General features: G+C 50.3%; 1 protein-coding gene across 3 annotated transcripts in view; it reads right to left on the bottom strand.

The window, feature by feature from the left end:
* ARHGAP39 (Rho GTPase activating protein 39) overlaps positions 1–22,994 on the bottom strand; it is a 70,799-nt gene extending 47,805 nt beyond the window's left edge. For all 3 annotated transcript variants that reach the window (XM_075549077.1, XM_075549076.1, XM_075549078.1), the window contains exon 1: positions 22,842–22,994. The gene's annotated coding sequence lies outside the window, so the exon portion shown is untranslated. The remainder of the gene's footprint in view (positions 1–22,841) is intronic.
* Positions 22,995–24,103: the final 1,109 nt, after the last annotated feature.

The following is a 24,103-nucleotide window of genomic DNA, read 5'->3' as shown; positions in this document are numbered from 1 at the left end:
CAGCAAAAAAGGTTCCCACTCAACAATCTCTACACACATGGTTCAGTGACACTGATTATGGTCCCATTCCTCCCTCCTATTATTACATAGGGTTTGTGTGAATAACTCTAACAAAAGTATCCCATTCGTACTTCCTCAGATCTCACTGCTGTTGACAACTTACACGCAAAACTTGAGCAATTCACTGGGACAGTTCTGGGCACTGATGACCTGCTTCCAGTTGTGCCAGCACGCGGGATGCTCATGCCCGTTTCGGAGTTGTTCCTCTCCCTCTAACCCTAGAGGTCATCTAAGCCTTGCCCCTTGTGCTTCCTACCTAAGCTGGTCTTTTTTTTTTTTTAACTTGGGGGAAAGTTTTCAAAACAAATTGGTTTTCCCTATGTAACCTTTTTCGTGACTACCATCACTCTGATCCCAAGACATTTTTTTAAAAACCACTTAAGCAAAATTATTGCTTGGTTTTTTTGTTTTGTTTTTTTAACAATTTATTGGGGCTCATACAAATCTTTTCACAGTTCATACATATACATACATCAATTGTATAAAGCACATCTGTACAGTCTTTGCCTAATCATTTTTTTCTCTTTTCTTCTTTTACATTTTATTAGGGACTCATACAACTCTTATCACCATCCATACATATACATACATCAATTGTATAAAGCACATCCATACATTCCCTGCCCCAATCATTCTCAAGGCATTTGCTCTCCACTTAAGCCCCTTGCATCAGGTCCTCTTTTTTTTCCCCCTCCCTCCCCATTCCCTCCTCCCTCATATGCCCTTGGTAATTTATACATCGTTGTTTTGTCATATCTTGCCCTATTCGGAGTCTCCCTTCCCCTCCTTCTCTGCCGTCCCTCTCCCAGGGAAGAGGTCACATGTGGATCCTTGTAATCAGTTCCCCCTTTCCAACCCACTCACCCTCCACTCTCCCAGCATCGTCCCTCACACCCTTGGTCCTGAAGGTATCAACCACCCTGGATTCCCTGTACCTCCAGCCCTCATATGTACCAGTGTACAGCCTCTGTCCTATCCAGCCCTGCAAGGTAGAATTCGGATCATGGTAGTTGGGGGGAGGAAGCATCCCATCCAGGATCTGGGGGAAAGCTGTGTTCTTCATCGATACTACTTCACACCCTAATTAACCCATCTCCTCTCCTAAACCCCTCTATGAGGGGATCTCCATTGGCCGACACTTGGGCCTTGGGTCTCCACTTATTGCTTGGTTTTAATAAAATTTGCATTTTCCTGTTTTTGATCAGATCTATAGATTCACCTATAGAATCTTTGATCAAAATGTTTAGCAATGGTAGCCCCGCACCATCCAGTTCTGGTTTCAAGAGGCAAGTTCAGGGAAGTGGTTACCAACACATTCCATACCGTCCTCTCCTATTCCTGACTCCTGACTTCCTCTGTTGCTCCAGACACTCACTAGTGGCCCTGGCCTAGAGGTCCCTGTGCTCAATGTCATTAGTCATCAGAGAGAGGCAAACCAAAACTACAATGAGATACCACTTCACTCTAACTAGAAGAGCTAACCGAACCCCTGGTAATCAGCAGTTCAAAACCACCAGCTGCACTGTGAGAGAAAGATGAGGCTCTCTGCTCCTTGAAGATGTACAGCCTGAGAAACCCAAAGGGGGAGTTCTACTCTGTCCTACAGGGACACTATGAGTCAGAATTGATTCAACAGCAGGGAGGATAGCTAAGCTGAAAAGAACGCACAGTGTGGTACTTTGGAGATTTACAATGACGTGTCTTCATGTGGTTCTCTTTTAATTTATCCTCTGAAATTCAAATGCTCCGTCAACTCTAGAATTGTCCAGTCAAAAAGTCAAGTATCGAAACAAGAGCAAGCAGTCAAGATGGCATCCAGGGAGAATCACCTGCCTGGCGCCCTTGCTGTTAGACCAGAAAATTAAAGAGATGGGCATGGGAAGCAAGCTCGAGGAGAAAGCAACAGACTGACAGTTCTGGAGGGACTTAGAGGAAGGAGGAGGCAGAGGGGGAAGGGTGTGGTGAGCAAACAATGCCACAGAGAGAAGAACATCTAGGGAATTAAAATCGCCGAGGAGGAGGAGGAGAAGGAGGAGGATGCAGAGATCCTGGTGGTGTTGATTAAACCAGTAGAAAGGCGAGTGTGATGGTGGGGCAGGAGAAAGGCAAAGCTATAGATAGAAGTATGAACACAGGTGTGTACATATGCAAATACATTAATTTATAAAAACAGACATATAGGCGTAGGTACATATATTTATATGGCAAGACGGTGAGGTAGTGGACCAACTTTGGGCCTCTGCTCAAGCCCTTCCTCGGCACAAGATTACTTTGTTCTAATAACCTGGCATTCTGTGATGCTCACCCTCTGGCACAATCATTCAAATCAAAATGGGTGCACAAGCAAATGTGGTGAAGAAAGCTGATGATGCCTGGCTATCACCCACATGGAAGAAGCACACCAGCCTGTGGGATCATGAGGTGTCGACGGGGATCAGGTAACAGGTATCAGAAGACCCAAAACAAAAGAGTCACGAGGAAAGGATGAAGTCAACCAGGGGCGCAGTACAGCACCGATGAAACACACAATAGTCCTCTGGTTCCTTGTACCTTCCTCACCCCCTACTATCATGACCCCAGCCCCATCTTTTACTGAGGGCTAGACTGGAGAATATACTCCAGTACAGATAAAAGCTCACGACGCACAGAATCCAGATCAACATAAATGGGAATAGCAATACCCGGAGGGTAAGGGGGAAGGTAGGGAGAGGAGGGGAAGAAGTCGGAGCTGATCGCAATGATCAACACAAAACCATACAACCTCCCCCAGGGGGACGAACAACAGAAACAGACAGCGGTTGGTGTAAAATATGAAAATAATAATAATGTATAATATATATTGAGGGGTCATGAGGGTGGGAAGGTAGGAAAAAAGAGGCGCTGGTATCAAAAACTCAAATAGAAAGTAAATGCTTAGAAAAATGTACAAATATGCTTGATAAAACTGATGTATGAATTGTTATAAGAGCTGTAAGAGCCCCCAATAAAATGATCTTTAAAAAAAATAAATGAAGTAAAACAAAACAAGTTTAAAAAAAAAGTCAAGCATCTTTTTCTCCATTTGCTTCTGCCTTGTGTGGAGGAAACCAACAGAACTCCATCCTTCTGCAGTTCATTCTCCACGTCTCAGTCCGCTTCTCTGTCTCCCTCTTCAGGAAATCATCCCAGTTGGTTTACATGTGTTCTCTTCAAGGGTATCAACTGACAGTTCACCTGCTGGTTTAATTTCATTCCAACTGTTACTCTTTTCTAGAGGTTCTAGTTGACCTGATTGAAAACTGGCTGATCACTCCACCAGTGTCTTGTTTTCTATCTGTCTCTGTGGATCTCTCCAATAGGGCTAGTTCTAAACTTCCTTCACTGCCACATTGAATCTGGCTTTCCCCGTCATGGAAAGTCAATCGCTGCGACGCCAACTGCTCCTAGGGCTGCCCTGCTAGAGTCTTGCTCTCTCCCACTTCGTCCATCCTCGTGACCTTCTCAAACACCCTTTTGCTGTTGGGGAGAGAATAAAATTATGCATCTGTTCAATCTGCTATCCTTACCTGGAAGCCAACAAGCTTTCTTTCCCAATTACTGTCAAAAAAGACAATGGAATTCAAGTTGAACTCCAAATATATATTTTAATTAATTTACATTTTATTTCTACCACACACATTACTTCGCATGACAAATGAAATGGCTTCTGAACACCATTATCTACTTCTCATTAATCATAGCCACTGGCACCCCACAGAACCAGCATCCTGCGCAACATTTTCTTGGTAGAACACCATTTGGTTCAGATATCCAAATTCTTAAACCATGATTCAGTCAATATGCATTCCAGGCAACAGCTACAGGAAAATTCACACCAAAATGTTCACAAAGGTCCATGTTTTGAGGAAGGTAGAGCTTGTAAGCAATGAAGCCCAGTTTCCCGTCAGCCCGCAGAGCCCACCATCCTGTGTCTCTCACAGACCCTCCCCGTCGATGCCACTGAGGGGCAGGTTCCAGAAGAAAGTGGGCCTGGCAGGACAGCAGTGGGCACACAAGTACACAGCACTGGCAAGCTTGATTACAACCTGCTGAGAAGGGTTTCTACGGAGAAGGGGGGACAAGTCTTACTCACCAAGAAAAACAGAGACCACAAAGGAGGGAAGGTAAGTGAATGGAGAACAGGGAAAGCAAGCAAACACAGAACATGAGTATAAAAGAGCACATCTCAATCTTGGCTGGTCATGAAACCACCTGGGAACTTGGAAAAGTGAGAAGACAAAGTCCAGTTTTTGTTTTCTAAGTTCTGAAGGCAAATTTAATGTGACATCAGATTGAACAACCACAAACAAAACAGAAATTAAATGATTTAAAGGAAATCATAGAACTGAAAATAGATGGGGGATGTTACCAAGAAAAGGTTAATGAGGTGAAAAAAAAGAGCTGATACCAAAGGCTCAAGTACAAAGCAAATGTTTTGAGAATGATGATGGCAACAAATGTACAAATGTGCTTGACACAATGGTTGGATGGATGGATTGTGGGAAGAGTTGTGCGAGCCCCTAATAAAATGATTAAAAAACAAAACAAAACTACAAGGAGTCCACCCAATGTCAGCCGGGAGGGAAGGGGGGGTAGAAAGGGGGAACCGATCACAAGGATCTACATATAACCTCCTCCCTGAGAGGTGGACAACAGAAAAGTGGGTGAAGGGAGACGTCGGACAGTGTAAGATATGACAAAATAATAACAACTTATAAATTATCAAGGGCTTATGAGGGAGGGGGGAGTGGAGATGGAGGAGGAAAATATGAGGAACTGATACCAGGGGCTCAAATGGAGGACAAATGTTTTGAGAATGATGATGGCAACAAATGTACAAATGTGCCTGGCACACAATGGATGGATGCATGGATTGTGATAAGAGTTGTATGAGCCCCCAGTAAAATGATTTTAAAAAAAAGAATAAAGACAAAGCATTAAAAAAAAAAGTTGAACTGACAAAAGATGTGATAGGTATGCTAGGGGGTTCTAAAAAGTTCGAAGAAAATTCCAGTATCTACCAATTCCATTTCTTCGCCAGCTTTAGGAAAGGTCCCCTCCTACCACCTTGGCCTCGCCCTATTACTTACCACCACAATAAAGCGGAGCTGCTGAGACTGCCGATGCCCATCCACAGGCCTCACAGGATTTGGTTCCTGGATGTGGGAGGTTAGGGCCATGGTTTCAAAGGAACATCTCAGTTAATTAGCCTACTAATGTACTACCTCCTAATTCTACTTCCAAGTTCTTTGCATAGTACTCGGGATCTTTAAAAAGGTGGTGAGCGCCATCCAGGGCAGAAGAACTGGTTTCCAGCCATGTGGCATGCCCAAAGGAGGAGGCCTATATAGACAGTGTGTGTAACTGCTGTGACGCCATAGGCTACGCTGCCAGTATTTAACTAACCAGCACAGGAACCCATGGGGGGCAGGTTTCAGCCGGGCTTCCTGACCAAGACAGACTGGGAAGAAGGACCTAGTGGTGCAAGAAAGAAAGAAAAAAGTCTTATAAATAGCAGCATAACCCTGGTCTGATGATAGTGCTGAAAGATGAGTCCTTCAGAACTGATCTCAATGATCGATATATAACCACCCCAGCCCCAGCCCCCAAGGGGGGCCGACAACAGAAACCGTAGGGGAAGGGAGATAGTGGTCAGTGTATGATATGAAAATAATAATAATTTATCAAGGGGTCATGAGGGGGAAGGGGGGAAAGAGGAGCTGATACCAAGGGCTCAAATGTAAAGTAAATGTTTAGAAAATAATGATGGCAACATATATACAAATATGCTTGATACAATTGATGTGTGGATTGTTTTAAGAGCTGTAAGAGCCCCCAAGAAAATGATCTTAAAAAAAAGTTCCTCGAATTGAAAGGTGCACAAAATTCAAGTGCAGAAGAGCTGCCTCCCCAAAGCAGAGTCAACCTTAAGGATGTGAATGGAGGAAGCCTTCTGGGATTGTGATGTTTTTCCAACGTGGAAACAGCCAGACATTTATTAGTAATCAGAATGCAAAATGTACAAAGCATCAATAAAGAAAAGTCAGAAGTCATCAAAATTTAAACGAGTCATTTGAAGACTGGCAACCTCGGCACCAGGGAGCTGAAATGGACTGGTATTGGTCATTGTGACTCAACCAATCATATGGCAGTCTGTGTCAGAATGACACGTGGAAGAAAGGGCACTGCATTCTTCATCCACATGAACACTTCAAATTAAAAACGAGTCCAAGCAGACACAGTACAGCCTTGAGCATATCCCACCAGAATTTAGAAACCAACCTCAGACTGGATATGATGCACTAGACATAGTGAGCAAAGACCAGTCCAGTTGTGGGAATGACATCAAGGACATCTTACACAAGTTGGTTCTCAACCTTCATACGCTTCCTCACATTGTGGTGACCGCCCCCCCAACCATTAACATTATTTTCATTGCTACTTCATCATTGTCATTTTGCTACTGTCATGATTCGGGCGACCCCTGTGAAAGGGTTGTTCGCCCTCCAAAGGGGTCATGATCCACAGTTTTCAAACTGCTGTCATACAGGAAGAAAGCAAAAAGGTCATTGAAAAGAAAGACCAAATGGACATCAGAAGAGATTCTAAATCTTGCTCTTAAAAATGCATGGTAGCTGAAGCAAAGGGAAGTTAGGAAGTAAAAGAAAGAGCTGAACAGAAGAGTTCAAGGGCAGATTGAGAAGAAAAAGTACAGAACTACAAGGAAATATTCAGGACCTGGAGTTAGAAACCCGGAAGGGAAGAATATGCTCAGCATTTCTCAAGCTGAAAGAAATGAAGAAAATCCAAGGCTCAAATTGCACTATTAAAGAATTCTAAGGGCAAAATATTGAACTATGAAGGAAGCTACAACATACAACCGTTTTCATGACTATGATACTGATGAAAGACATTAACTGCCAAGCTGGCTGTTCAAACCCAACAGCCACTCCACAAGAAAAAAGATGAGGGTCTGCTTCCATGAAGACCGTCTCAGAAACCCTACATAGAGTCGCTATGCACCAGTGACACTGTGACTCGTGACCGTGGGTTTGACTTTGGAGTGTAGTTTATATGAAGAAGAACGTAGCAACATCATTGGAGGCATATGACACAAGCTCCCTTATTGAAAGCAAAGAAATTGAAACCAGTGATCAATGAACATTAAAGACTGAAGCCTTCAGTATGGATTACACCTCGACACACAGAAAACAGAAATCCTCACACCTGCACCATTGAGCTGTATCATGATAAAAGGAGAAAAGATTGAAGTTGTCAACGATTTTATTCTATTGCCATCCACAATCAACACCCCTGGGAGCAGTGGTCAAGAAAACAAATGTATTTGCAGTAAGCAAATCTGCTGCAAAAGACTACTTTGAAGTGTAAAAAAGGGGAAAGTTGTCCCCCTTTGAGGACTAAGGTGCACTTGACCCAAGCCAAGGTATTTTCTTTTTGTTGTTGTTCATAGTTTATTTTTTGGTAGATATGAAATTTAATTTTTAATTTGAAACTTGTAGACACATAGGATATATACACATATAGACTCTATATATAATTACACACATCTTTCAGAGATTTGGGAGCAAGCAATAAAATTCAATAAGCCAAGCTAAAAGCAAGATGGTTTAATATAATTGATAGAACTGTACTTGCCACTAGACTTTGGTGGAATTTCCAGGGTGTTTGTTTTTTAATCATTTTATTAGGGGCTCATATAACTCTTATCACAACCCATACATACATCAATTGTGTAAAGCACATCTGTACATTCATTGCCCTCATCATTCTCAAAACATTTGCTCTCCACTTAAGCCCTTGGCATCAGGTCCTCATTTTTCCCCCTCCCTCCCAGCTCCCCTCTCCCTCATGAGCCCTTGATAATTTGTAAATAATTATTTTGTCATATCTTGCCCTGTCTGACATCTCCCTTCACCCACTTTTCTGTATCCGCCCCCCCAGGGAGGAGGTCACATGTAGATCCTTGTAATCGGTTCCCTCTTTACAACCCCACCCTCCCTCTACCCTCCCAGTATCGCCACTCGCACCCCGGTCCTGAAGGGATCATCCGCCCTGGAGTCCCTGTTTCTAGTTCCTATCTGTACCAGTGTACATCCTCTGGTCTAGACAGACTTGCAAGGTAGAATTCGGATCATAACAGTAGGCGGGGGAGCATTTAGGAACTAGAGGAAAGTTGTATATTTCATCATTGCTACATTGCACCTTGACTGGCTCCCTCCCCTAGGCCCCTCTGCAAAGGGATCTCCAGGGGTCAACAAATGGGCTTTGGGTCTCCACTCTGCACTCCTCCCTTGATTCACCATGGTAAGATTTTTTTGTTCTGATGATGCCTTACACCTGGATCCCTTCGACACCTCATGGTGGTACAGGTTGGTGTGCTTCTTCCATGTGGGCTTTGTTGCTTCTGAGCTAGATGGTCGCTTATGTTTTTTCAATCACCTCTTATGCAAACAAGCTAAACAATGAAGACCAAAGAAGAATGGGTGCATTTGATTTGCGATGCTGGCAAAAACACTGAGCATGCTGTGGGATGCCAGAGGACAGAACAGATCTGTCACGGGAGCAGTACACTCAGAAATTTCTGTAGAGGCGAGGATGGAAAGATTTCATTTTGCTTACTTTGAGCAAGACTGTTAGGAGGGGCTCATCAAGAACATTGTGCCCAGTAGAGAAGCAGGCCAAGAGGAAGCCCCTTAACAAGATGCACTGCGCAGCAGCAACAGTGGAGCGCACAAGAACAAAAGGTGCGTGCTGCTTTCTGTTCTGTCGTACGTCTACAGGGTCGATGTGAGTCCAAACTGAATCCAGGCCATCTAACACCATCAGAGTGTTCATGGAAAAGTGTCACTAAAAGATAATGGCATTTCCCCACAAATTTCTCGAAGCACCTTTGTATATGTACACGTTTACATACAAACATAACGGGAGTGTCATTGCCGTCAAAGGAGAGAATAATAAAAGGTCTAATGATGTCAAACAGGAAAAGTTCATCCTAATCAAATCGCTAAAAACAAGTGACAATGAAGAAACCCTGACGCCCTCCAACAGAAGCCGCATTATGTGCAGAGAAGCAGAGTTAAGGATGGCTGTAGGAGACGCTGAAGACAAAACTGTCATTCCATGTCTAAGCAGTCTTCAACACTGCTGCTAGCAGTTTAAGTCTCTTCCTCAGGCTCCGCTCTCTCAGAATGCTGGACTAAACCCGGCTGAACATACCCGCCCCGCCCTTGGATGGTGCGCTCTCCCTGGACCTGAGGAACCTTCTCCCTACAGAATTATGTTCCCCAACCAACCCATGTACTTGCCTTGCTTACTGACTCCTGTCCATGCAGCACACTTGCTCTGTCCTGGTACCCAGGGTTAGAACAGGCCCAGGTCCAGTTCCAGGACAGTCCCTGTCCTGTCCGTGGTGCCTCAGCATCAGAGCCAGTCACCCTGTGTTCACAAGTCCCACCGCGTGGGCTGCAGTGGATCCCGCACTGGACTCCCTCGGACCCGCCCTAATGAAGTCACAGGAGGCTCGATGCTTTCAGTCCGCTAGTCAAGACCACGCCACTTTCGTGGGGATAAACACTTGGCGGTATTCCAAATAAAGTTCACATTCTTTAAACAAGCATCTTCAGGAACTGTGTGTGATTCATTACAGCTACTTGTGGTATTAAAGTTGAAATTCATTAGAATTAAATAACATTTAAAATTCTGTTACATTTCTGCTGCTATTCATAAAGTTCTCTCTGGCCAATGTTTTTAGGATTAGAACACCAGACCCTTCTTCCTACTTTTGTCTTAAGTCTGGAAGTGCTACTGAAACTCAGCCACCACAGCTGGCCCTGCCGGTGTTTGAAATGCTGGTGGTATATCTTCTAGCCTCACCGTGCAACAAATCAAGATGAGTGGGCTTCCTCAGGGTTGCATCCTTTCATCATGATCTGTCTGCTGAACAAACACCCAAGAGGCTAGACTATACAAAGAAAAACGGAGCATCAGATTTGAGGAAGACTTACTAAATTTTCGATATGCAAATAACACAAGCTTGACTGCTGAAAGCAAAAAGGACTTGAAGCACTTCATCATAATGATTAAAGACTATAGTTTTCAGTGTGGATGATGCCTCAACACGAAACAAAATCCTCCCAGTCGGACCAATAAGCAACGTCAAGGTGAACAGAAGAAACACTGACGGTTCAGGAATTTCACTTTGCTTTCATCCACCACTAACACCTAGGGAAGCAGCAGTCGGATGGTGTAGGGTTGACGTACCGGGCTCCTAACCACAAGCTCAGCAACTTGAAACAAGCAGCCACTTCGAGGAAGACAGAGGTGGCTTTCTACTCACATACAGTTATATTCCTTGGAAACCCACAGGGACAGTTCTACCTTGTCCTATACAGTTGCTCTGAGCTACAAACGACTTCTTGGCAGCAAAGTTTGGTTTCTGAAAAGGCCATGTGGGGAAACATAGTTCACCAAGACAATAGTCTGCATCCTAATTTGGTGAATAGCCACCAGGGTCTTGAAGCTCATGAGCAGTTATTTTAGTGCAACTACTGGTCTCTCCCCCTCTAGAGAGGAAGGGCACATGGACACAACTGGTCCAATGGCCCACACGAACATCAGGTTCCACAGCCCTCAGACCGGAAGTACTAGGTGATGTCTGGCTACCACCAGCCCCTGCTCCGAGAGGATCACATGAGAATGGGAGGAAAATGAGGACCAGATGCCAAATCTTGAAAGAGACAGGCTTACTAGTCAGCTTGAGTGACATGACCTTACCCTCCACCTCTGTGTTGGGACAATCAACCACTGACCATCGAATAAAGGCAGCACTGACCCCTTGCAGAGCTCAGCGCTAGGCCGGCTCGGGGAAAGAGGCAGAAAGGAGACGGGAACCTGGAAGAGAAGTAGGTGAGGGGCAGTGCGTAGAAGATGAGGCGGATCAGCACCTGCATGGACCACGAAATGTCAACACCACCTGCTCTCAAACCTTCACCTCATTCACAATGAGAAGTTTTTAAAAAAAATCAGACGTGGATGCAATATATTAAGGCAATCTGCCACAAAAGATCTCTTTAAAGTGGTAATGAGCAAAGATGGCCTTTTGAGGACTAAGGTGGGCCTGACACAAGGCAAGATCTTTTCCAACTCCTCCCAGGTAAGGAAGCCGGGCAGTGAATACGGAAGGCGTGAGAAGAACTGCTGTATCTGAACCCTGGTGCTGGCAAAGAGAGCTGACAGGAGCCTGGACTGCAGGAAAAGAAAGAAATCCATTCAGGAAGATGCATGGCCAGAACGTCCCTTGGAAGCAAGAAGGGTGAGACTTCTGGCTTACTTTAGACATGTTCCCAGGAGACCGTTCCCTGGAGGACTTGGTTTGACACAGTGGCTGCCAGGCAGGCTCACACATGGTAACAGCTGGGAGGCTGGGGCAGCACCAGACAGTGCTCTGTTATGCTAAGCCTGGGCCACTATGGCTGAGACCAACTCCATGGCCCCTGACGGTCAGCGGTGGCCTCATGCCGAGGCTCAGGCGTCATCAGTGGCTGCTGGTGGACGGCACAGCTCTGGAGCCTGCTTGCCTTGCCGCCTCTGTCCACTCCCACTGTGTTCCAGGCAAGGCGTTTTCTGCACTTCTATCTGAGGGGAACTGGATGCTCTCACTCATCTCTCGAGCCAGTCTGCCAGCCTTCCAGGCACACCCACCTTAAATGGGCCTCTTCATCACCCTCCCCCGAACGGCTGGAATATTTATTCCTGTCATTCAAGTAGTGCTTAATTATTTATAGCACTAGCTTGCCATATTCCCTTGCATCCCTAACAGATCTCATTAATTCTACTACTTATTTTTCTTTCTAATTGTGCATTAATTAATTCATTCTGAAAATAAATTATTTTTGCACTTTTGTGTCAGATACTGTACTAGGTCCCAGATAGATAATGACGAACACAACTGACCTGGGCCCTTGTCGTTATGCGCTACAGGAGAAAGACAAGTTACAGACAAATATAAGTGATGAATTCTGGAAAGTGCTATGGAAGAAAAGAATAAAGTCTCCCTTTAAGAAGCTTCCTTACTCCCCTCTGACTGGCATCTCATAGCAGAAACCTGGAGAAGGGGGCTGCCCACTGTGCAGCCAGGGCAGCAGGGCTGCCAGGACGACTGGGCTGGGAAGCCTCGGTGGGAGTCACAGCCTTTTCCAGAGTTAAGCCTCAAGAATTTTAAGTCCAGGAGCAACCAGACAAAATGTACATTATAAAGGGATCTGAGGGAGCGCCACGAACTGGATGGGGCCACAGGCCATACAGGGCTCTGTGTTACGATGGAACAAAGTGAACATAATCTGGACCCTGAGAGAGCAGTGTGCTTTACCCGAGAAGCGAGGCTGTGGCTCGGCAAAAGGCAATGTGGGCCGCAGGACAAGGCAGAGTTCAGATCTCTCCCGACTGCAGGCCTTGCACAGGCTCAGACAGCTGCAGTCAGTCAGGCTGTCCCTCGGGCATGGTAGAGAAGCTCTCCCCTGTGCTCCAGGCTTCTCTCTAGTTCCAGAGATCACGTCCTGCCCAGCACAGCTCTGAGGCCTTCCAGCAGGACAGGGAAAAGGTTCATTTCCTCACCAATGGGCAGGGACAATCCTTCCCTTCCCACACCACTCCTGTTCTGAATAATTCTCAGGCCTCTTAGTGTTCATGCATCAGAAGGCTACGGAGCAAAGTGTAATCAGCCCAACAGCCCATGAGTGGACAATTGGTTTAAAAAAAATGAGTTTTACTTACAACACGGCTGCAAGTTCCAACACAGATTGCTGTGACTGTTCCAACCCATAGCGACCTCGTGCACCCCACTCAGTCCTGTGCCATCCTCACAATTGTTATTGTTACAGCCACTGTGTCAGTCCATCTTGTTGAGGACCTTCCTCTTTGTAACTGCCCCTCCACTTTAACAAGCATGATGTCCTTCTCCAAGGAGTAGTCTCTCCTGATAACCTGTCCAATGTACGTAAGATGAAGTCTTACCACCCTTGCTTCTAAGGAGCATTCTGGATGTACTGCTGGAGCCAGTTTTCTTGAGTGCCCCTCACCTTAAGAGTCTTTGCATCTGTCACAGGACTGAAAAAATGGATTGAAGCCGAGGCAATCTCTTGGTATCAGGACAGACGCTGTGCACCTAACATCTGCCTACAACCACATGTACTGGTAGTAATTTACAGCAACGTTTCCGCTACAACCCTTTGAACTCTTTTGCACTTCACATTGTTTGGCAAACTTTGCATATTTATCTGCACACATGGGCCTCTGCATGTGTGCACATGCAGCAACACACACATGCACACGCACACATGCAGAGCTCCCCGCCATGCGTGTGTGCCAGGGCCCACTGGCTGTGAGTGAACCACCTTCACCAGAGATTGCACCTGGTTCAAAGGCGCCCTTCCTGTTCCTCAGCTACATTCTCAAAAGACCAACAGCCCAGAGTCTTACCATCTAAAACCATCTACCTTGCAAGGTCCACCTTCAGTGACAAGGCCCCCACTCTGTGAATGGGTGCTTGTTTTCATGCACAAAGACCTCAAGGGAGCCACCCATGCACGCAAGTAAAGTCCCAGCCGCCCCTCCGCTCCACCTCCAGGATATACCCCCCAGGCCCAATCACACCACCACCTTCCTACCGTGTGGCCCCTATAGCTACTCCACTCCCACCACCCCAAGGACAAAGCCTCCTTGCCTGGCACCCTCTCACCCACCTGGCCTTAGGGGGCCCAGTGCTTCTCTCATGATGCCTGCAGCCCCCAGCCCTTGACCATCCAGCAGGCATCACTGACCAGCACCTCCTTGACCTGGGAGCCTATCAAGTCCACATCTTTGTGGACAACAACATCCCTCAGTGGTACCACAGGCTCATCCTGCCCTCCTCCCAGAATGACACTCTGTCCCATGTCCACCCCGGTGGCCTCCCAAATCCTCCCGTGGCCCAAGGCTAGTCTGGCTCATCTTCGATAGTCTCCCAGGTTCCCCCTCAGGCCCAACTGCTCAGCGGTGCTCCAGAGCTGATGCCCCAGCCCTGCTCCTGGTCTTGCTCTGCGGCCTCAAGCTGAGATTCAGCAGCTCCTGCTCCAGAGCTGGCTCCTGGTGGCCACTCAGGGGTCTCAGGGCTCGCTCTAGCCCTTGATCTACCTCCCCAAGACACAAGTACCCACAGGGGAGGTACAGCAGACAGGCTTCAGGACACGCCTGAGCCAGCACTCTGTGGAGTGCAGAGATGAGGAAGAACGTTGTCGCTGGCCCACTTGCAGAGACTGGTGTTACCATGCAGAGATGTCAGAACGGATCCCAGTGGTAAGCGCCTCCGTGTGTTTTCCAGAATGGAAGGACAGGGTAGAGCCAGAGCCAGAAAGAGGCTTGCTGACCAGGGCCTGTCTGGTCTTGACTGTCATCTTCTGAGGGGGCTCCCGCAGAGAAGTGTACCCTCAGAAAACAGTCGTAGTGTTCAGCCTGGCAGACAGTGCTCAGCAGCCCACGGGCGGCTCCACCCACAGGGGCCCCACACCAAACCACGCACATGCACCTGCTGCCCCACCGCACGCTCCCCTCCCTCTTCAACCGCGCTACCTGTACTTGGCTACTGTTGAGGACTCAATGATAGATGCCCCTCCTCCATGCCCCAGCCAGCCCACACACTGCTCCACATGGACATACCACGGGGACCCCTTTTGTGCCACTTATAGGAAGGGCTGCTGAGAGGACAGCCTGGGAGGTGACAGGAGTGACCAGGGGGCATGGAGGGCCTGGAAGAGACACAGGAGGCATGAAAACTCTAGTACCCATGTGGCTGTGGTTCCCACACACCCTCCTAGTGGGACCTCTGGACTCTCACGCCATCCCTCCTGCAATCAGGAACCACTGACCTTGGAGAAGCTCGAGTCCTAACAGCCCACCACCCGCCACCCGCCCTCCTCCCACAGCCCCCACGACAGTGATGGAGCAGGCAGGCCAGCTCGGGAATGGGCAAAGCTACGAGTGGTACCTGCTAGAGAGAGAGCCAGAGGCTGGGGAGGCGCTGCTTCAGGAACAGAGGCTCCGTCTGCCTCAGCACAATCCTGACTCACAGAAGCCCGGGCACTAGGAAAGCCAGGGCTCCGTCTTCACTGTTGCTGTGATGTCTGGTCTGCTAACCCCACCCGCTCCCCGTTTTCCCTTCAACATCCCATGAAGGCGGCTGCTGTCCATCAGCCCCTGCAGCTAACCAGAACTTGGCCTCAAGTAGCTTTTGAAAATGACCAGATGACAAGCAGAAAAGATGAAAGGCAGAGCAGGTCAGAAGGCTGATGCCAACTGCAGGGCTTCGAGCTCTCCTGTGTGTGTCCTCTTCCCGTCTTCTGTCTAGATTGCCCTCAGTCACACTCGGAGCTGGTCTTGTCTTAGACCAGACTGCAGGAAGACTGAAGGAGTGCTCAGTCTACACTGACACACCACTCCGGGCAGTGAGTAGAGAGGCTCTGTCTAATCTGTAGGGGAGAAAAATCGGCTTCTCTGCAGTCAGTGGCCAGTGAGTGATGGAGCCCAGAACAAAGTCCTTGCCACACCTCCCCACAGGCGCAGGGGTTCCTCGGCACATGCCCTTCAAGGAAGTCCTAGCCACCTTTTCCTCTGGACAACTCGACTCAGTTAGCAAAGTCTCCTTTTGAATGTCCCACTCATTGGTTGTAGAATACTCCAAGATATATGTAACCATCACCATAGTCTGCGGCCAAAATCCCCGCCCGCACCCCCCAGCCCTGAGGCCACACTAATCTACTCTGTGTGTCCCTGGAACTTCACCTCGCCTCTCATGCAAGTGAACCACAGAATGCGCATATGTTCTTCTCACTGCAGGTTTGTTGGTGTCTATGGCTCAATGGCACTGGGCTGCATGGAAACACTAGCTTTTGATCAGCATCTACTGAAGGCGCCCTTGCGAGTACTCAAAGGTGGGCAGATGGAGCCCACTCAGTGGATCTGTAGGAAAGACCTGGTGACCTGTTCTTGTATGGATTTCAGCCTCAGGGCTGTGCCTGGGGGCGGAGGCTCCACTGACCACCCGCTGGTCGCCTTTGCCCCAACCCCAAGGGAAGGAACCAACTGTGGCCCAAGCTGAGGGTTGTATGAGTGAAGGAGCCAGGAGGCAGGTGCCATCCTCAAGCTGTTCCACTTCAAAAACCTTAGTGGGGCTTTGGGGTTCATGCAGCCTCAGAAACTGACCACCATCCTGAATGTTCAACCCACACAAGGTCCACATCTCCCTGTGTGGCCAGGCGTGTACATGCCTTTCAGACATAAACCTGCGCTAAGTAGCCAAGACCAAGAGGAAGGCTTCCTCTTTTAGTCTTCAAAAGACAGGGGGTAGCAAAATTCGGGGAGCCCAGGGAGGAAGTTGGGGAGCCTCCACTGCCAAGGCCCCCTCCTGCCTCCATGTGGGCAGTCCTTGTCTGGAGAGAAAGAGAGGAGTTCCCTAACTTTCCCCAGTGGCCGCACTCTTCCCTCTTATACCCTGAGGGTCTGTCAGAATGTTAGTTTGAAGAAGCTCCTCCCTTTCCTCCCCGACTCCCCAGCAAGTCCTGGTTTGCTTTCCCACCGGCACCCTTTCTAATTCACTTCCTGAGGAGTTGCAACAGAAGGGGCATGAAGTCTTATCTTCAAAACCAGAACCTTAAATTAACCCCATCCCAAGTGCAAGGAGAAGGGAGCCCTGGTTGCACAGTGGTTACCTGTTGGGTTGCTAACAGAAAGGGCAGCAGTTCAAAACCACCAGCCACTCCCCTGGAGAAAGATGAAGCTTTCTACTCCCATAAAGAGCTACAGTCTCAGAAAGCCACCGGGCAGTCCTACCCTGTCCAATAGGGTCTAAGTTAGAATCGACTCAATGGCAGTGAGTTTGGGTGTTTTGGAGGGGATGGGAACATGCTTTTATGCCTCAAAAAGAAGAAAGATAGTGTATTTCAAAACCAAAACAAGACTACAGCTCAGGTAGCCCCCTCCCCTTCAAAGGGACCAGGTGACGGGAGTCGGAGCTGAGCTGTCCCTGCTTGATGGCTGCTACACATATCAAGCTGCTGCAAATACGGGTGGCTGGGCCTTTCATCACAATCTAGAAATCCAAAATAATGGCCTCCACAGTGCTGGAGTGGCGTCTTTAAAAGAGGGGGAGACGGTGGACAGATGATCAGGAGAAACAGAAGACAAAAGGAGCAGCGAGATAAAGACCCCATTTCACAGACTAGAGCAAGCCCCGCAGCAGCAGGAAGAGTAATAACAAGAGGAGTGGGCACACCCGCCCACCACAGGGCACACTGTGCTACCTGGCTCAGCAGGAGGGACGGGGTCAAAACAGCAAGGCACAGGGCAGACAGGATGCAGGCAGCAGGAAAGGGTACATAGAGCGTCCCTCAGAGAGAGTCCGTCGGACAAGGTTCAGGGGTTTTGTGAGAACCAGAGGATTTGGCATATGTGTGCGTACTCTCACCTGCGCACACACACACAACCCTGCACACATGTGCACACAGGCACACATCTGCTAGTATAGTTACAAATTATGTGGAGAAGACTGGACACAGCAGCTGTCCTGGGAAAGGTTCCTGTCCAGGGTGGAGACCTCCCCATGCACCCTCTGCACTTCTGAACTGTGTGAACAAACTATCCACTGAAGATAAAATAAGACCCTGGGAAGTAAAAGCTGGTGCAGTGGAAGCACGAGCCTTAAGAGCACCCGAGTGCCTGTTCTTGGTCCTGCAGAAAGGACTGCTGTGGGAGGAGGGAAGGCTGGGTGGGGCGAGGAACTGAGATGTGGGAGGAGAGGGACCACAGCATGGGGAGGAGGGAATGTAGGGAGGTTCCTCTCAGGGGGACAGCAGAGGGGGCAAAGCATGTACAACTCCCAGCCCAGTGGCCACGCAGCTGCTATCAGCAGAGGAGAGAATGCACAAGAGGGATACAGGTCTGGGAGGCAGGCAGTAGGGAGATGGGGGCAGGGCAGGGCCTTCCCTGGGGTAAGGCACCCTGTGGGGTTCTTGACACCCTTGGCCTCATGCTGATGGTACCTTCTCCCAGCTGGGATAATCAAAAGTGTTTCCAGAGAGGCCAAATGTCTCCTGGAGGTGGGGAAGGGGCACCCCCTGTTAAAAAACATGGCTCTACACATGTCACAAAGCACCATGTGTAAGAGGGGAGCGGTCCAGGCCAGAGGTGCAGCAGGGGCACAGTGGAGGAAGAGGCCCGATACCTTCTGGGGAGGAGAGCAGGATCCCTGGAGACCAGCAAGACACGGAGTGAGAAAGACCGAGTCGTGGTGGCGTCAAGACACTGTCCAGAGACCCCCACCATACTCAGACAGCTCAGACACTAGGTGTCCAGCCTTCACCCAGGCCGGCCTGTAGCTTTGTCCGCTCTCCAGAGCCCCCATCTCATCCTTCCAAACATCCTGCTTAGGTCTTCTATTTTTGTAAAGCCCCCTCCTGCAGGCCACTGTAGGTAAAGCATGCAGGCGTTGCAGGGGACAGGGCACAGACCTGGCTCTGACTAAACCAACTCCTCGGCCCTCAAAAGCCACTGAGGGTGCTCTGATTCTGCAGGCCCCAATCAGTGCCCTCAGTGGCACCCAGAGGTGTCAGGGGTCTTGCTTAGGCTACAGGATCCCTCCTGGACCCCAACCAACCCTGCTCTATCCTGGCTCGCTGTGCTGCCTCCAACTGTGCCCTCACCCTTCCCTGTAAGGGCTTTCTACCTGCCCACTGCCAAGGGAACAAGCACGACCCTCCACGTGGCTTAGCCACGGGGCCCAAAGGGTCAGTACCGAGCTGGAACTTTAAGAACCACTGTGGGTTTTTACCCAGCAACCCGACTCTGTAACAGCAGCACATCCCAGAAAGAGTCCTTCAGGGGACACAGGAATGTAGTGGCAGCCCAGCGGCCCAGCAGAACAGGCCCAGCCTTCCCTGTAGCAGCCTGGCTCACCACCCTGCCTCTGCGGCTCCTTTCTCCAATGCCACCTCTTCCCTGAAGGTGCCCATACATTCCAGCCCCAGGATCACAGCCCTGCTGAATCCTGCATCAGGGCCAGACTCAGCAATAGAGGTTTTGCTGGTAAGACTGGCCATTGCTCAGCAGCACGCACACCCTGTCACAACTCTGGCAAAATGCTCCCAGACAATGTATAAATGAGTAGGTCTGGATGTGTCTCAATAAAACTTTATTTACAGAAACAGGCATCGGCTGGATATATCACAGGGGACAGCTCACAACTGATAAGCCCTGGTCTACAGCCCTGCTTTGGTCCGTACAAAGGCTTTGATCCTTAGGGGGGCAGCACATACGGTTTGCACTCAGCTGCTAACTTAAAGGGTGGCCATTCTAACCCACCTAGTGGTGCCAAGGAAGAAAGGCCACAGCCAGGAAGGAACTCTGACCATCTCCACTCTGGGATGCCTGGGACACCTTGAATGGCACTGACTCTGCTCCTTTGTCACCCACAGCCTACTTCCTGTTCCCAAGCTCCTTGAGAAACAATGTCCCGCAGGAGCAGCACTGAGGAGGAGGTAGGTGTTCAGTGAAGAAGAAGAAGGGTGAAAGGGGATGTGGAAAAAGCGTCCGAGAATGTTGACAAATGTTGAATATTCTAGTTGTCCCACAGGATTCCCAAGACTTGGAAAAACAGGGAAACATCCTACCAAATGCGAACTCAAGAAAAGCACACCCAGTGGAACAATGACACTGGCCAGTCCTCTTCACAGCACACAGACAGTGCCAAAGCCCGGCAGTGACCTCATCTCCGAGATAAGCTTATTCCTAGAAGGACAGGGAGGATGGCCCATGTTATCTGAGCAACAAAGGCACGACGACAAAGTGGACTTCAAGTCACCCTCAGATCTCAGGAGGGCAGAGCTGCTGGGCAGCTCTTGTGGGGGTGGGGGGAGAACAGCCCTTCAGGAGCACTCCTGAAGCTGGGGGTGGGAGAGCATAAGCCCATCTCAGCAGGGTGGGAACAGGGTGTGGCCAGAGGTCACGAAGGGACAGTTGCTAGGAGTTCAAGGATAGACAAAGCCAGACAGCACAAGCTAACAGGCCCAACTGGACCAGGTAGACTGCAGCCCCCCATGCTCATAAGGATGCCTCATGGTATCCTTAAAGGGCACCCAGCAAAGCCAGTGGTGAGGAGGATGGACACAACTCACAACAATTGACCACAAGTCAATGCAACGAGCAGATACAGCAATATGGTGCTGCCAAGAGAACTAGAGATGGCAGTAGAGAAAACACCGAATCACCCTCATCTCAAAGGCACCAAAGAACCATCCGAAATCGAGCAACAGCCTCTGCCCACTGACAACTGTTCTTAACGGCACCAGGACAAGCTGTGTGCCCGAGTTTGTACCGCTTCTTCCTAGTTCCAGGCGTCCCATGTCAGCACACATGGGAAGAAGGCTGGGAGGGGCATTCTAAACCTCTACAGAGTTCCAGATATGCTCAAAAAAGCTGTTTCCTTACCACTTTTTCCAAAACAGTAAACATTTTCACCTTAAATCACAGATGCCAAAAGATTACTGGAGGTGAAACCTACGCCCAGTAAGCAGATTCCAACTCATCGTGACCCCAGACAGCGGAGTTCTGTGGGTGTAAACCTAGATGGAAGTGCCTCATATTTCTCCCTTGGAGTGGCTGGTCGGTTAGAACTATTGGCACTGTGGTTATCAGACCACAGAGTAACCTACTACACCACAGGGGACAGATGGTCCTTAATTTCAGACCACACAGTGAAAGGATAGAAGGTGCATTTTCTAGGGAGTCTCTTAAGTGACCAAGGGAGATGACCAAATCTAAACAAAAGACTCCTCATCTCCTTGGAAAATCTTCCCTCTCCCCCTCCCCCCCCCTTGAGAAAATGGAATCTATTTCTCCCAACAGCACTACAAGGTAGAATGTTACTACCCGGCAATTCCAAGTCCTCCATTTTTGATGCTTGAACCTAAACTCCCCGACGCTGGGAGTATATGCTAATAGATTATTCTTTCACAGACAGGGCATCATAGGAAAATGAACTCTACCAAAACTTTGGTGGTTTATTCCCTAGGGCAGTAAGCTCAGGAAATGGCGTGTTCCAACCCTCAAATTGAACTAATTCTAGCCCAGGCACACAAAACCTTAGTGGCAAGAATAATTTCTCTTTTGCATACTTGCAGGGTGTGCCAGGCATCGAGCATTTGGCAAGTCTCAATTAAATCACCCCTCACAACCACCTGGGAAGCCAGCCCAGCAGGTGCCATTTCACAGATGAGGAACTCAAGGCACAGCACACCTGGTCGGAGATAGCCAGTCCCAGTTATTCAGAGGTAGACAGCGGGGCTCCAGACCCATGCCCACTCCGTTCCCCTGCCTCTGGGATCTTCTGGCCGCTGTTTACTGAACAAGCACTTAGAGGTTAAGGAGCAGTCCCCTTGCTTTAAAGGCACACCTCTAATCAAGCCTCCCTCGAGTCCTCCAGCTCCAGGAACACACTTTGCTTATTGTTACAGGGGAGGAATCCTGGTAAACCACCTGCTGTTTATGGGCGGTACCCGGGACAAACAAGAGTTAAATTCCACCCTTGGTTTAAGACAAACCGCTCTATTGTGCACACCAGGTGAGAAACTCCGGGCTTCGCGCGGCTGTAAGTTTCTCAGGGCAGGTCACTGGAGGTTTGGGCAAACCCACACAATACCGAAAAGGGGGAGGGGGACTCTCGCCGCATTTGTGCTACTGAAGGCTGCACAGCGCCCACCGCAGCTGCTGGTGAAAAGCAGCGTGCAACACACCCACAGCTGCCGCGGCCTCCGAGCAGGCTGCGCGGTTTAAAAGACGTCCTGAGCCCCAAGCTCTCCCTCGCTCGGCTCGAGGCCCTCAGCATGGTACACTACCCCCACTCACACCACACAACTAGAGAAGCAAACCCAGGGGAGAGGCCGGAAGGTGGTGCTGAACCTGAGCCCCCATCCATGGACAGTGCCCGAAACGCCCCAGCCCCGTCCTTGCTGCAGAGGGAGGTCGGGGGAGTCCACGAGGTACCGCACAGACGCGCACCCGCCGGAGCCCGCAGGCAGCCGTGACCCCGACCCGCCCATCCCGCCTCCCTGTGCCCCAAAGCCCAGGACAAAGCCTGACCGTGGACGGGCTGAGGACCGAAGGTCGCGCTGCCGGCTCCGCACCAGGGGCGGCCCTTCAGGACTCGGAGGGAGACCCCGCCTGCCTGGTGCCCACCTCGTCCCCGCGTAGCAAGAACCCTAGGCCTTGTCCCCACCCCGACTGCGCCCCGGAAACGGCGCGGGCGCCCCCACGAAGCACATTCGCGCCCACCCACCCCCGGCTGGGCACACTCGTACCCATACCCCGGCCAGGCACGGTCGCTTGCCCACCCACCCCCGACCGAGCATGCTCGCACCCACACTTCACGCCCACGTCCCAGCGCCGGCCCTGCCGGTACACTCTGTGCCCGCGCGGCCTGCGCCCCTCACGCCATGTACCCCCGCTCCGGCCCGGTCGCGGTGGGCGCGTGCCCCGCATCTCCACACCCCACGCGGCAGCCAACCGCCTCGCCCCCTCGAACGCCGTGACCTGGCTTCGCCGAGCCCCGCCAGGGGCCTCCGCCGAGGCCAGAGCCGCGGGGGCAGCACCGCCGACCTCTCCGCCATCTTCCCAGGCCCGTCTGCCCCCCGCCCTGCGGCCCACCGGCCGCGCGCTCTCACCGATGAGCTGCGCGCGGGCCACGCCGCCACAGCCCCTCATCTCGGCCCGCGCACCGCGTGAGCTGCCCCGCGGCCACCGCCGCCGCCGCAGCCCTCGCAGCCCTAGTCCGCCGGCGATGCAGCCGCCGGCCCAGTGCGCGGCGGCCGCGCGTCCTCCCGTCACCAAGCGCAACCCCCCGCCTCCGGCCCCGCCCCCCTGCCGCCGCCACCAGGGGGAGCCGCCGTAGGGGCGCGAGGCGCGTGCGCAGGCGCGCGGCACGCCGGGAGCCGCAGTCCCGCCGATAGCGCGCGGCACGCTGGGAGCACGGGTCCGGAGGGGGCGCGCGCGGCACTCTGGGAATCTGGTGTCCGCAGTCGGCCTGGCCCCGCCCACAGGGCGAGCGCTGGCACCCGCGCGGTTTCCCCAACCACATCTCCCCGCAACTCTTCCCAAGAGCTCTCCTACGCCTGCGGTCAGCAGCCGAAGCCGGCCTCCGTATCCGGTCTCTCCCGATCTTCCTTTCGAGTGGAACTCAGTTGATAACGCTATCGTGTGAATTTGATGTCATTTACTCCGCGAACCATGTTGGGCTTCTCCAATCGGGATTCTGGAAAATGGGCGGCCATGGTCTTTCTTGGGGCTCTTCGCTCTCTTTGTCTTCTTAATTCTTCTTCTTTTTTTTTTTTAATTCTTATTCTTCTTAGTAATTTACTCAGCATCGTCTCTACTGATGTTCTCTTCCGGGGGTTCCAACATGCATTTAGCTTCGTCTCTGAGGTATGTATATTACTATCGCCTATCTTCGTGTCTAGAAGGTGTGTCTGGAGGCTACAGGCTGGCACCACTCCCGCTCCCTCTGGCCCCATTCGCAGACCGCTCCTGGAGCAGTGACCTCGCATCTCCCTTCTTTGTGCCTTTCGGTGTCTGCTGCAGAAACACCACACAGGCTGGCTGGCTTCACTCTAAACCCGAAACCACCTGGGGTAACTGGCCACTTATCAGGTCTCTCCAGTCAAGCATCCCCCGAGGCCAGACTCACTAAGCCAAAGGACCAGCCAGTGCCTGCTACCTTACCTCCTGAATACGCAGGCAGTGCACACACGGCTTCTGCAAGCGTCTCCACAAGCATGCGAACAACTTCGGTTTCTCTCAACAACAATGAATCCTCCAAGTTCCATTCCCACCAGATTCCACTATTTCTCTAGTCTTACTTGGCCCCTTGGCAACATCCTACATACAAGAGGGCATCATCCCATTTTCCACGAACTTTTTGAAGTCCCTT

This window comes from Tenrec ecaudatus, chromosome 5 (genome assembly GCF_050624435.1).
Source record: "Tenrec ecaudatus isolate mTenEca1 chromosome 5, mTenEca1.hap1, whole genome shotgun sequence".
Classification (NCBI taxonomy): Eukaryota; Metazoa; Chordata; class Mammalia; order Afrosoricida; family Tenrecidae; genus Tenrec; species Tenrec ecaudatus.
This window is presented reverse-complemented; position numbering and strand designations above follow the sequence as displayed.